Raw genomic sequence first — 11,766 nt, forward strand, 5'->3', positions numbered from 1 at the left:
TACTGGGAACCCATGGGCCCGGGGTTCTCATTCCGTATATATCTCTTGTTTTTCAGATACAGGTCCAGGTGCTCAGAAGTGAGCTATGGTTCGTCTGAGAGCCGGCGAAGATCTTTATTTTCTCTACTTTGTGTTTTGCTTAGAATCTCTCCACCTTTGTTTTGAAGATATTATATTATGTGTTGAACTCTTTTGGAACTTGCATATAGAGGCTCTTATGTTTCCTTTGGGAGAGATTAGGATGTACTGTTGTCAGTTACTTTCATACTGTACCCTAGCCGGCCTAAACTTCGCGGGTCGCGACTAGTGGCTATTTACTTATGTTATATATATCTATCTGTTATCTATCTCTTAATCTCCTTTATGCCTTGTCCATATATCGCTTTCGGCTTCATGTTTTATCTTTTCGTTGTCGAATCGTGAGTGATACATCTTCGCGATTTTATTTCTACTCTTTTCAGGCTTCTCGATTAATACTCCTTTCGAAATTACCTATGTTTATATATTAAAAAAAAATCCATCTGAGAGTCGTACCACCGTAATATCATTGACTTATGACTCGAGCATAAGGATTTGAATATTAGGGTGTTACAATACACATCCGATGAGGGGTTCGATCGCTCAATTCTATGTTCTTGTGCCTTATATTGTATCTTCTTGCAAGTTGTTTGTTCACTAGTTTTTGAAAATTTCGATTCAATTCTTTGGACTTTGATCGGAGTACATTGATTCTTTGCCTTGGCCCTAAGGCTTGTTTTGGATTGATTGAAATCTCTTGTTTGTTTTTGCTAAAACCCATAGGACATCATATTGTACATATAGATAGATAGCATTTTGCATAATCGCATGCATGTATTGGTTACTTTGAATAAATTGTTTTCCCTTTACCCTTCTCCTTTGATTGTGATTAGCATGAGGACATGCTATCGTTTAAGTGTGGGAGAATTGAAGAATCCATATTTTACGATATATTTTGGTTTGATTTGAGTAGATTTCATCACATAAACCCACATTTATTTATGTAAATAGCATGCTTTTGTGTTTTCTCTCTAAATTGGGCCTAATTGTGAAAACATGCTATTTTGAGGTTAAATTAGTGATTTTAATCCTATTTTTATGCCATTCGATGCCATGACATGTTTTTTGAGTGATTTTTGGTCCTAGAGGCAAGTTTGGCAAGGCAAAAGTGGAAGGAAGCATGTACAAAGGGAGAAAGCATGAAGAAAACAAAGGAGAAGCACACATTGGAGTGTGCGTGCGCACAAACCACTGTGCGTACGCACAACATCCCGTGCGTACGCACAAGAAGAAAATCAGCATGTGTGCGTACGCACACACCTGTGTGTACGCACACATCCCAGCACGTGACTCACCTAATGGAAATCACTGGAGGCGATTTCTGGGCCTCTAGAGCCCAATTTTTGGACTTTCTGAAGCTGATTCTTCCTATATCTAAGAGGGCCTCACTCCATGTGAAGGGGGGAGGGGAGAAAATGAGGATAGTTTAGCATTATGTAGGTTGTTTTCTAGAGAGAGAAGCTCCTCCTTCTCTCTAGAACCTAGAGTTTTTAGTTTAATTTCCTTGTAATTTCTACTTTCAATTATTGTTTTCATCTAGTTTCTTCTATCTTTCTTTATTCTATTGTCTTAATTTCTTTAGTTTATCTTGTTAATTTCTCATTTTAGTTACTTTTTATGTTTATGAACAATCTTTGTTAATTTTACTTTCAATTAATGCAATTTATGTTTTATGTTCATTTATTGCTTTCTTTAGTTGTTGTTATGATTTTCTTGCTTTTGGTAGTTAGAATTCATTTTTAATGTATTTTAATATTATTTTATTTTCATGCATACCAAGTGTTTGATGAAATGCTTGGCTTAGTTTTTACATAGTTATTTTCCACTCTTAGCTTGAAATTGATGACTTTGGTGATCCTTGAGTCATTGATGTCCATTTTTATTTGATACATTAGAGTAGTTAGTTGATTTGGTCTCCCTTGACACTATATGACCCCTTAGTGTTGACATAGGACTTAGGGATTTGAATCAACTATGCCTATTTGACTTATCTTTGATGTAAGGTTAACTAAGTAGGATTAACTCTTTATAATCATCATATATTTGTGGTCAATGTCTAGGATAAGTAACCTTAGCTCTCAATTACTTGCCAAGAGGTTTTCTTGCAATTGAAGTTTCATTTCCTTGCATTTTATTGCTTTGACTTTTATTGCTTTGACTTTTACTTTCTTGCATGTTTAATTTTCACACTCTTGGTTGAGAAATTGGGTATTTGGGTGGAATTGAGTTGTGGATGACCATTCCGCATAGTGCGGGAATAGCTAATTAGTTTGGTTTCCATTGACGCTAGTCTTTCGCTATAATTAGTGAGTTGATTAGGACTTATGGATTGAGATCAATTATGCCCTTTTGACTAATTCTCAAGGAGAATTGACTAATTTGGATTGATCCCACATAATTGCCATGTTTGTGGTCCATAACTAGGATAGGAATCCCAAATTCCCCAATTCTCATCAAGTGCCCCTTTTTAGCACTTAATTTCCATTTCCATTGCGTTAATTGCTTTCCTTTTAATTCCTTGCATGCTCATTTAATTTCATGCCATTTACATTTCTTGCATCTCTTGCATTCACAATTCCCCATGCTCTCTCTCATAGCCAATGATTGACACTTAATTGCAACTCCTAGGAAAGACGACACGAGGTTTCATTACTATCGGTTATTTTGATTTGAATTTAATATTTGATTGAAGCTCAATTGTTAGGTTTGGACTATACTTGCAACGGATAAATTCTACTTTTAGTGTGAAAATCCAAACCTATGCTCTTGGTCATCGTCAACTTATTATACGTATACAAAGACATTCAATAAACTAAAAGAGAAAATGCAATTAAAGCTCTAAGATATATACAACTAAGAAAGATAAAAGGTGAAAGTATTTGGAATTAGAGTATGTCACCCAAGATTGTCGATCGGTGACGACCTCCCCACACTTAAGGCTTTGCACCGTCCTCGGTGCATCTAAAGACGAGCAAAGGGGGGTGTAGCTACTTCGGATTGCCACCTCCAGCTGGTGGGTCAATCGGCTACTGTGTGCTTTTCCTCTTGCTTTCTTATTAATTATGGTGACTCATTGATAAACCACTATTTTATGGTTTACAATGTGTTTAATTGTGTGGTTTTATCATGTTCTTTACCCACTTATTCATATAATTAGCATGCATTTATATTTCAACATGCTTCTTTGGTCTTAATTTAGCTAATCTTAATCCTCTCTTATTACCATTCGATGCCTTGATCTGTGTGTTAAGTGTTTTAGGCTTTATAGGGCATGAATGAGTGAGAGATTGGGAAGGAAGCTTGCAAAAATGGAAGGAACACAAGAAATTGAGGAGATGACCAGCGAGAAGTGACGCGTACACGTCAGCGACGCGACCGCGCGGAAGAAAGGAATTCGCAGCGACGCGGCCGCATGGCTCACGCGACCGCGCGGATTGGAAAAGCACAAGTGACGCGGAAGCGTGGACGATGCGAACGCGTGGCAGGAAAAACGCGAATGACGCATCCGCTGGCAGAGATTCTGGGCCACATTTCAACCCAGTTTCGGCCCAGAAACATAGATTAAAGTCAGGGAACTTGCAGAGACTTAACAGGCTCTCATAATTCACTTTTCATAGTTTAGATGTAGTTTTTAGAGAGAGAGGTCCTCTCCTCTCTCTTAGGATTTAGGATTAGAATTCCTCTTAAAGGATTTAAGATTTATCATTATTTCCACTTATAATTCTTCTGAGCTCTAGGTTTAATATTCCTTTATTTTGACTTCTCTTATTTTTAATTATATATGTTGCCAATTTGGCTTAATGACATTCATGTTATGATTTTCTTAATAAATATTATTTGATGTATTTTCAGATCTATGATTTGTTTCTCTTATTTATGATATAAATAATTTAGATTTTTCTACCTTTTGGCTCTGGTTGATTAATTGGTGACTCATGAGTTATCAAACTCATTGTTGATCGAAAATTAGAATTCTTCAAGAATTAATTTGAGATCCAATAACTCTAACTTTTCCCAAGAAAAGATTGGGACTTGAGGATTCGAATTAATTCATTCACTTGACTTACCTTCATAGTTAGAGGTTAACAAAGTGGGAGAAAAATCCAATTCTCATAACAATTGACAAGGATAACTAGGATAGGACTTCCAGTTCTCATACCTTGCCAAGAGTTTATTTTATAGTCATTTATTTAGTTTACTTGTCATCTATCATATCTGCTCCTCATTCTCAAAACCCCCGATTTACAAAACTCATAACCAATAATAAGAACATACCTCCCTGCAATTCCTTGAGAAGACGACCTGAGGTTTAAATACTTCGGTTATTAATTTATTTAGGGGTTTGTTACTTGTAACAACCAAAACGTTTGCACGAAGGGATTTCTGTTGGTTTAGAATCTATATCTACAACGCGACTATTTTTATAAAATTCTTTACTAGCAAAAATCCTAACGTCAAAATGGCGCCGTTACCGGGGAATTGCAAACGTGTGCCTTATTATTAGTTATTGTAAATATTTTTCAAAAACAAATTTCATATTTAAAAATTTTTTTATCTTATCTTATCTTATTTTTCAAAATTCAAATCTTTTTTTCAAAATATTTTCTTTTTGTTAATTTATGTTTTTATTTTTCTCTCACTACTATGAACTCTCACCCATTTGGCTATGAGTCTGGTTACAACTATGTTGCAGGAAGAGGAGATTATAATGAGAACCAGCATCAAGGTTGGAACAATCAAAGATGGGAGGAGCCACAAGGATTTAATCAACCCTCATGGCAACAACCACCTCCAATGGACTATTAACAACCGTTCTGTGATGCATATCAAGGCAATGGCTATGGTGAGCATTCTTCTGATTATCAACAACCACCACCACACGCCTATGAGCCCCCTCAACATAGCTTTGGACCATCATACTCATGAGCCCCTTACTACCAAACACCCTCATACGATCCTAACCCGTACCCACCATACCAACCGCCTTATGAGCCAAATGAACCATACACAGAACCACCACCTCAATATACACCATCTCCTATTCATTATCAAGATGAACCACCTTCCTACCATGAACCCTTTCTCCCAACAAATGAACCCTCCTATCCACCCCAAACCTCCATGGAGAAAGCATTTACCGATATAAACTCTACTATACAAGCTCTCGCCGCCCGAATCGGACCATCAAATACCTTCAACAATCAATCCTCAAGCTCTAGTGCACTTCCTTTTCAACCACATAATGATCCACCCATCCCATCACCACCATCCATGGAAGAGCACCCACATCTATCAATCCAAGAGCAAGATGATCCCAATTATGCTATTGATATGGAACAAGAGAGAGAGGATCGTCTTCGCGAATTCATACTTCATAAGGAGCCAGAGGAGGCACTAAAGGTGAAGGTAGAAGAGACCCTTGAAGGTGAAGGAGTAATTGAAAGGAGTTGTTATGGAAAGGTAATCATCAAGGAGGAACAAGAGTCAAGGGATCATTTCCCGGAAACAGTAGATCAATTTCATGCAACCCTTCATCAATTGGAGCAAGCGATAAATCAATTAGCTTCTCGACATTCGAACACTCAAGGAACCCCCATGGCTTCATGTGGACAATCTAATGAAGAACGTAGCATGAAGGAGATACTAGAAACTCCAGTGAACAGTACGGAGCATGACTTTGTACTGGAACAAGTGGAGGAAGCCGGAATTATTGAAGAAGAAGAAGTGGTTGAAGACCTAGGAGATGCAAAACCTCCATGGGAAAGTCTAGTCATAGAGCCCCCTTCCAAGACGTTTGAAATTGATGCTGAGGAGGGTGTACAACCTCCAAGGCATATCACAGTTGAAGACTTGGAAGAGGTTGATCAAGAGATGGAGATTCAAGAAGAAGAAGCACAACCTCCCATGCCCTTGGAAAGAAATGAAGAGGAGATTGAATTGGAAGAAAGCTACCAAGAGGAAGAGGTTGAAATTGAAGAAGCTTGCAGAGAGGTGGTAATTATCAGAGAAGAGCACAAGGGAGTGGAGCTTGCAATTTCATTAAAAATACCTCCCCCTAAGATGCCATCATCCTTCACAACATTCAAGTGGATAAAATTCATATCCCTTAGCTTTCTAATTCCACTTGAATATGGGCTACTGGAGACGGATGGTCAACTTAGAGCTCTTTGTGACATTAAGAGTAAGTGGAAGATGGCTAGTGGTAAGAATTGTCCTGCAAGGTTCATTATGGTTGGAAGCTTTAAGTTTAAACACAAAGGTTGGTGTAAAGCTCAACTGAATGGGTCTAGGAAGCTATTTGGTCGCTGCAGTGAGAATTCATATCACCTTTCACCCGGCTGGAAAAATGCAGATCGAGACAAAAACGGGTGTAAAAGTAAGGTTTGGGATCCTGGAATTTGTTCTGACATTTGTCACCCCGGGAGCTTAAGAATCTGTTTGAAGCTTCTTAAGGGCTTTACATGCTTAGTTTGGGACCCCGGAGGCTACTGGAAGTACAAACATTGGTGGGGATTCCTGAATCAGTACAAGCATAAACCACCATAACAGGGAGCTCACCAAAGGTCCAACTGAAGGACTTTAACTAAAAGTGCTAGCTGGGAGACAACCCGCCATGGTATGATCGTTCTTTTTCAATTTTATTTCGTGATGTTTATTTATTTTATTTTATTTTATTTTCATTGAACCTGGAAGTTTTCATAGCATCTACATTAACACTGCATATTGCATACTGCATAATTTCATAATAAAAAAAAGAAAGGAAAAACACACACGTGACGCGGTAGCGTCGTTGACGTGTCCGCGTCACTAGTGCGTTGGGAAGAAAAGAATTGAACAGAGAGTCACGCGAGAGCGTGGCTGGAGGCACACCTTTAGCATAATTTGACCCCACGCGACCGCGTCATGTGGAACTTTGGCCTCCCACGCGACCGCGTCACCCATGCGGCCGCGTGCCATGAAAATCGACGTCAAAAAGGTGCATGGCCGAAAGTTGTGCTGGAATTGGGATGGATTCGTGCTAGAAGCCCAAGCCCTCCCACGTGAATGCGTGCCCCACGCGGCCGCGTCGTCTTTTAAAAATGGTCTTCCACGCGATCGCGTCACCCACGCGACCGCGTCACCCAGATTTTTGGCAAAATGCAATTCAAACAGAGAGTTGTGCGAATGCGAGGCTGCACTCGCGCCACTAGCACAAATCAAGTGACGCGATCGCGTGACCCACGCGTCCGCATCGCCTGACCTTATTGCGCACCACGCAGCCGCGTCACCCACGGACCGCGTCGCCAGTGTCGCACACCTTAACCTAATATGCCAAAATATTTTATCTTTTCTTCCCCAATCCTAATTTTTCCTCCCTCCTTTCTTACTTACTTCTTCTTCCATTCTTTCCCTTCTCATTCTTCTTATCTTTCATTTTCTTTTACTTAATTGCATACTTTCATTCATTGCATTATTTTCATTGGTGTTGGAATTTTATTTGGGTAATTGTTTTTTCTATATTTTTGTGGATTATTTGACAATTATATATTACTTTTTAAAGGGTTGCTTGCATGTTCAATTTAATACTTTCAAATAGCTTATTTACCGTGCATGCTATGTGTTTGTGAAAACACCGGTATGGCATTGTGCATTATTTTTAAGATTTCTTTTAATCTGCTACTATAAATGCCTGCTTTTCACAAATTCCTTTTACTATTTTATTAATTAAATATAATTGTTAATACAAACGTTATTGTTAGTTTCTCACGACTAACAATACATTAAAGCTCTTGATGCTTGATCTATGCTACTCATGCCCTTGCCGGCATGCTAATAAACATCTTGCATCCAATACTCCCCATGCCTTGCTATATTTCCATTGATGAACTGATCACATGGAATCGCGACCATGTCTTTCATTCACTATTTTCCTTACTTGGCATGATTATCACTCGTACCGCCCTCTTCTTTGCTCTATCCCTTTGACTTCATGTCCCTTTCTCTTCTCCCTTTTTCAGGCTGGCCACCGGGAAGAGTAAAGAGAAAGACTCTACAACGAGCATCGGCTGAGGAACCACAACACCCGCCCACCTGTACATCTCAGCATGCACCGAGGACGGTGCAATCTTTAAGTGTGGGGAGGTCGATACCGATCTCTACGGGTCAGTTAGTCCCTTCTTAACACCAATTTTTGTTTTTCATTGTTGCATTATAGTTTAATTTTGTGCATGTTTTACCACTTGGTTAAAGTAATATTTTTTTTTGAAGAAATTTTTATAGTACTTCACTAATTTGAATAAAACTTTTTGAAAAACTTGTTTGAAGAAATCTTATCTTGGAACATGGTTTAAAACTCGAACACACAAAACCAGTGAGATTTTGAGCTTATTTGATTGGTTGCATTTTATCAACCAACATTTTATTTTTGGTGTGTGTTTTTCTCTCTAAAATTGTGATCTTTGTCTTGCTTAATTCTATATTTCCATTGTTTGATGTATGCATGCACTGATATGATTGAGGCCTTTGTTTCACTAAGCTTACATACCCATATGGCCTTACCCTTTCATTATCCTTTGCAAACCAATTTGAGCCTAATATACTCATTTGTTCTTTACTCTAGCTCATTACTGACTCTAAGCGGAAAATAATAATGTCCTTAATTTGAATCCTTGGTTAGCTTAGACTAGTAAAAGTGCTTATGATTTAAGCGTGGGGAAGTTGGGTTTGAAAATATTTGGTTTGAATAATTGGGTGTTGTATATTTTAGTGAAAATGTCAAAATAATGGTTGAGCACATGTTATTGCATTCAATACTTTAATTATATGCATTTAAAAAAAAGTGAAAAAGAAAAAGAAAAGAGCAATTAATAAAAGGGGACAAAATGCCCCAAAATAAATAAGTGAAATCAATGCATATGAGCTGTACTCAAAACTTCGAATGCATAAATATGTAGTAAACACAGTTGATGGGAAGTTAGATTTTGTATTTTAAATAAATGGATTGTCTTGAGTTAGGTGGAAAGTTTATGTATTTTAAGTGTTTCAGGCTTTATAGGGCATGAATGAGTGAGAGATTGGGAAGGAAGCATGCAAAAATGGAAGGAACACAAGAAATTGAAGAGATGACCAGCGAGAAGTGACGCGTACGCGTCAGCAACGCGACCGCACGGAAGAAAGGAATTCGTAGTGATGCGGCCGCATGGCTCACGCGACCGTGCGGATTGGAAAAGCACAAGTGACGCGGAAGCGTGGACGACGCGAATGCGTGGCAGGGAAAAATGCAAAAGACGCGTCCGCATGGATGACGCGATCGTGTGACGTGCACGATCTGCAGAATTACAAAAGTTGCTGGCAGAGATTCTGGGCCGCATTTTAACCCAGTTTTCGGCCCAGAAACACAGATTAAAGTCAGGAAACTTGTAGAGACTCAACGGGCTCTCATAATTCACTTTTCATAGTTTAGATGTAGTTTTTAGAGAGAGAGGTTCTCTCCTCTCTCTTAGGATTTAGGATTAGAATTCCTCTTAAAGGATTTAGGATTTATTATTATTTCAACTTATGATTCTTCTGAGCTCCAGGTTTAATATTCATGTTATGATTTTCTTAATAAATATTATTTGAGGTATTTTCAGATCTATGATTTGTTTCTCTTATTTATGATATAAATAATTTAGATTTTTCTACCTTTTGGCTCTGGTTGATTAATTGGTGACTCTTGAGTTATCAAACTCATTGTTGACCGAAAATTGGAATTCTTCAAGAATTAATTCGAGATCCAATAACTCTAACTTTTCCCAAGGAAATACTGGGACTTGAGGATTCAAATTAATTCATTCACTTGACTTACCTTCATAGTTAGAGGTTTACAAAGTGGGAGAAAAATCCAATTCTCATCACAATTGATTAGGATAACTAGGATAGGACTTCTAGTTCTCATACATTGCCAAGAGTTTATTTTACAGTCATTTATTTAGTTTACTTGTCATCTATCATATCTGCTCCTCATTCTCAAAACCCCCGATTTACAAAACTCATAACCAATACTAAGAACATACCTCCATGCAATTCCTTGAGAAGACGACCCGAGGTTTAAATACTTCGGTTATCAATTTATTTAGGGGTTTGTTACTTGTGACAACCAAAACGTTTGCACAAAGGGATTTCTGTTGGTTTAGAATCTATATCTACAACGCGACTGTTTTTATAAAATTCTTTACTAGCAAAAATCCTAACGTCACTCATCCATGAAAAATAGGAAGTAGGATAGTAAGGTGAGTGAATGCAAAAACAAAGAAGCAAAGATTGTTGGAATGAGGTGATATTCACTAAAATGAGTGAGTGAATAAGTTTGTGACATGAAAGAAACAAGTGTGTGAATTCTAAGTTGTGCAGGATATAGAATACACACACTAACATAAAAGACTACTTCACAATTAGACAAAATAAGCATGCAATTCACTCATTCTAGTGTGCTTGAGATACTTAAAAAGAAACTTGTATGCCAAGATAAACAAACAAGAAATAAAGAAGCACGAAAGCATTCAAGCAAGAATTAAGCAATTGTGAAATGGATAAGGAAGCAACACCTAATTGACATGAAGTGGAAAACATGGCAAACATAATCCAAAAAGCTTAAAAAGCTCAAAAAGTGTCATTAGGTAAGCTTATGATCCAATTTCAGAATTCTCAATGTTAATGCAACAAATAGGTGACTTAAATAAAAATCAATCATAAACAAGCATCACCTAACAAAAATGCATCAACTAAAAACAAATTGCCTATCTATAGATAATGAAATCAAATTACATCGTAGCTACTACATGCAATTTAGAAATCCAAAAGCATTCTCAAAGGAAATGTTATGAGTACTTGGTATACACAAAATATTCAACATTTAAAACTCAATACCAAGCAACAAAATATGACCTCAATGAAGATATCTGATGAGCGGATAATTTATACGCTTTTTGGCATTGTTTTTAGTATGTTTTAGTTAGTTTTTATTATGTTTTTATTAGTTTTTAGTTAAAATTCACTTTTCTATACTTTACTATGAGTTTGTGTGTTTTTTGTGATTTCAGGTATTTTCTGGCTGAAATTGAGGGACCTGAGCAAAAATCTGATTCAGAGGCTGAAAAGGACTACAGATGCTGTTGGATTCTGACCTCCTTGCACTCTAAGTGAATTTTCTGGAGCTACAGAAGCCCAATTGGCTCGCTCTCAACTGCGTTGGAAAGTAGACATCCTGGGCTTTCCAGCAATATATAATAGTCCATACTTTGCCCGAGATTTGATTGCCCAAACAGGCGTTTCAAGTCAGTTCAAGAATTCTAGCGTAAAACGCCGGAACTGGCACAAGAATGGGAGTTAAACGCCCAAACTGGCACAAAAGCTGGCGTTTAACTCCAAGAAGAGTCTCTACACGAAAATGCTTCAATTCTCAGCCCAAGCACACACCAAGTGGGCCCGGAAGTGGATTTTTATATCATTTACTCATCTTTGTAAACCCTGAGCTACTAGTTCACTATAAATAGGACCTTTTGCTATTGTATTCTCATCTTGGTAGCTATCTTTGAGTAGTCTTATGCTATCTTAGATCATGGGGCTGGCCTCACGGCCATGCCTAGACCTTATCACTTATGTATTTTCAACGGTGGAGTTTCTACACACCATAGATTAAGGTGTGGAGCTCTGCTGTACCTCGAGTAT

Source organism: Arachis duranensis, chromosome 5, assembly GCF_000817695.3.
Source record: "Arachis duranensis cultivar V14167 chromosome 5, aradu.V14167.gnm2.J7QH, whole genome shotgun sequence".
NCBI lineage: Eukaryota > Viridiplantae > Streptophyta > Magnoliopsida > Fabales > Fabaceae > Arachis > Arachis duranensis.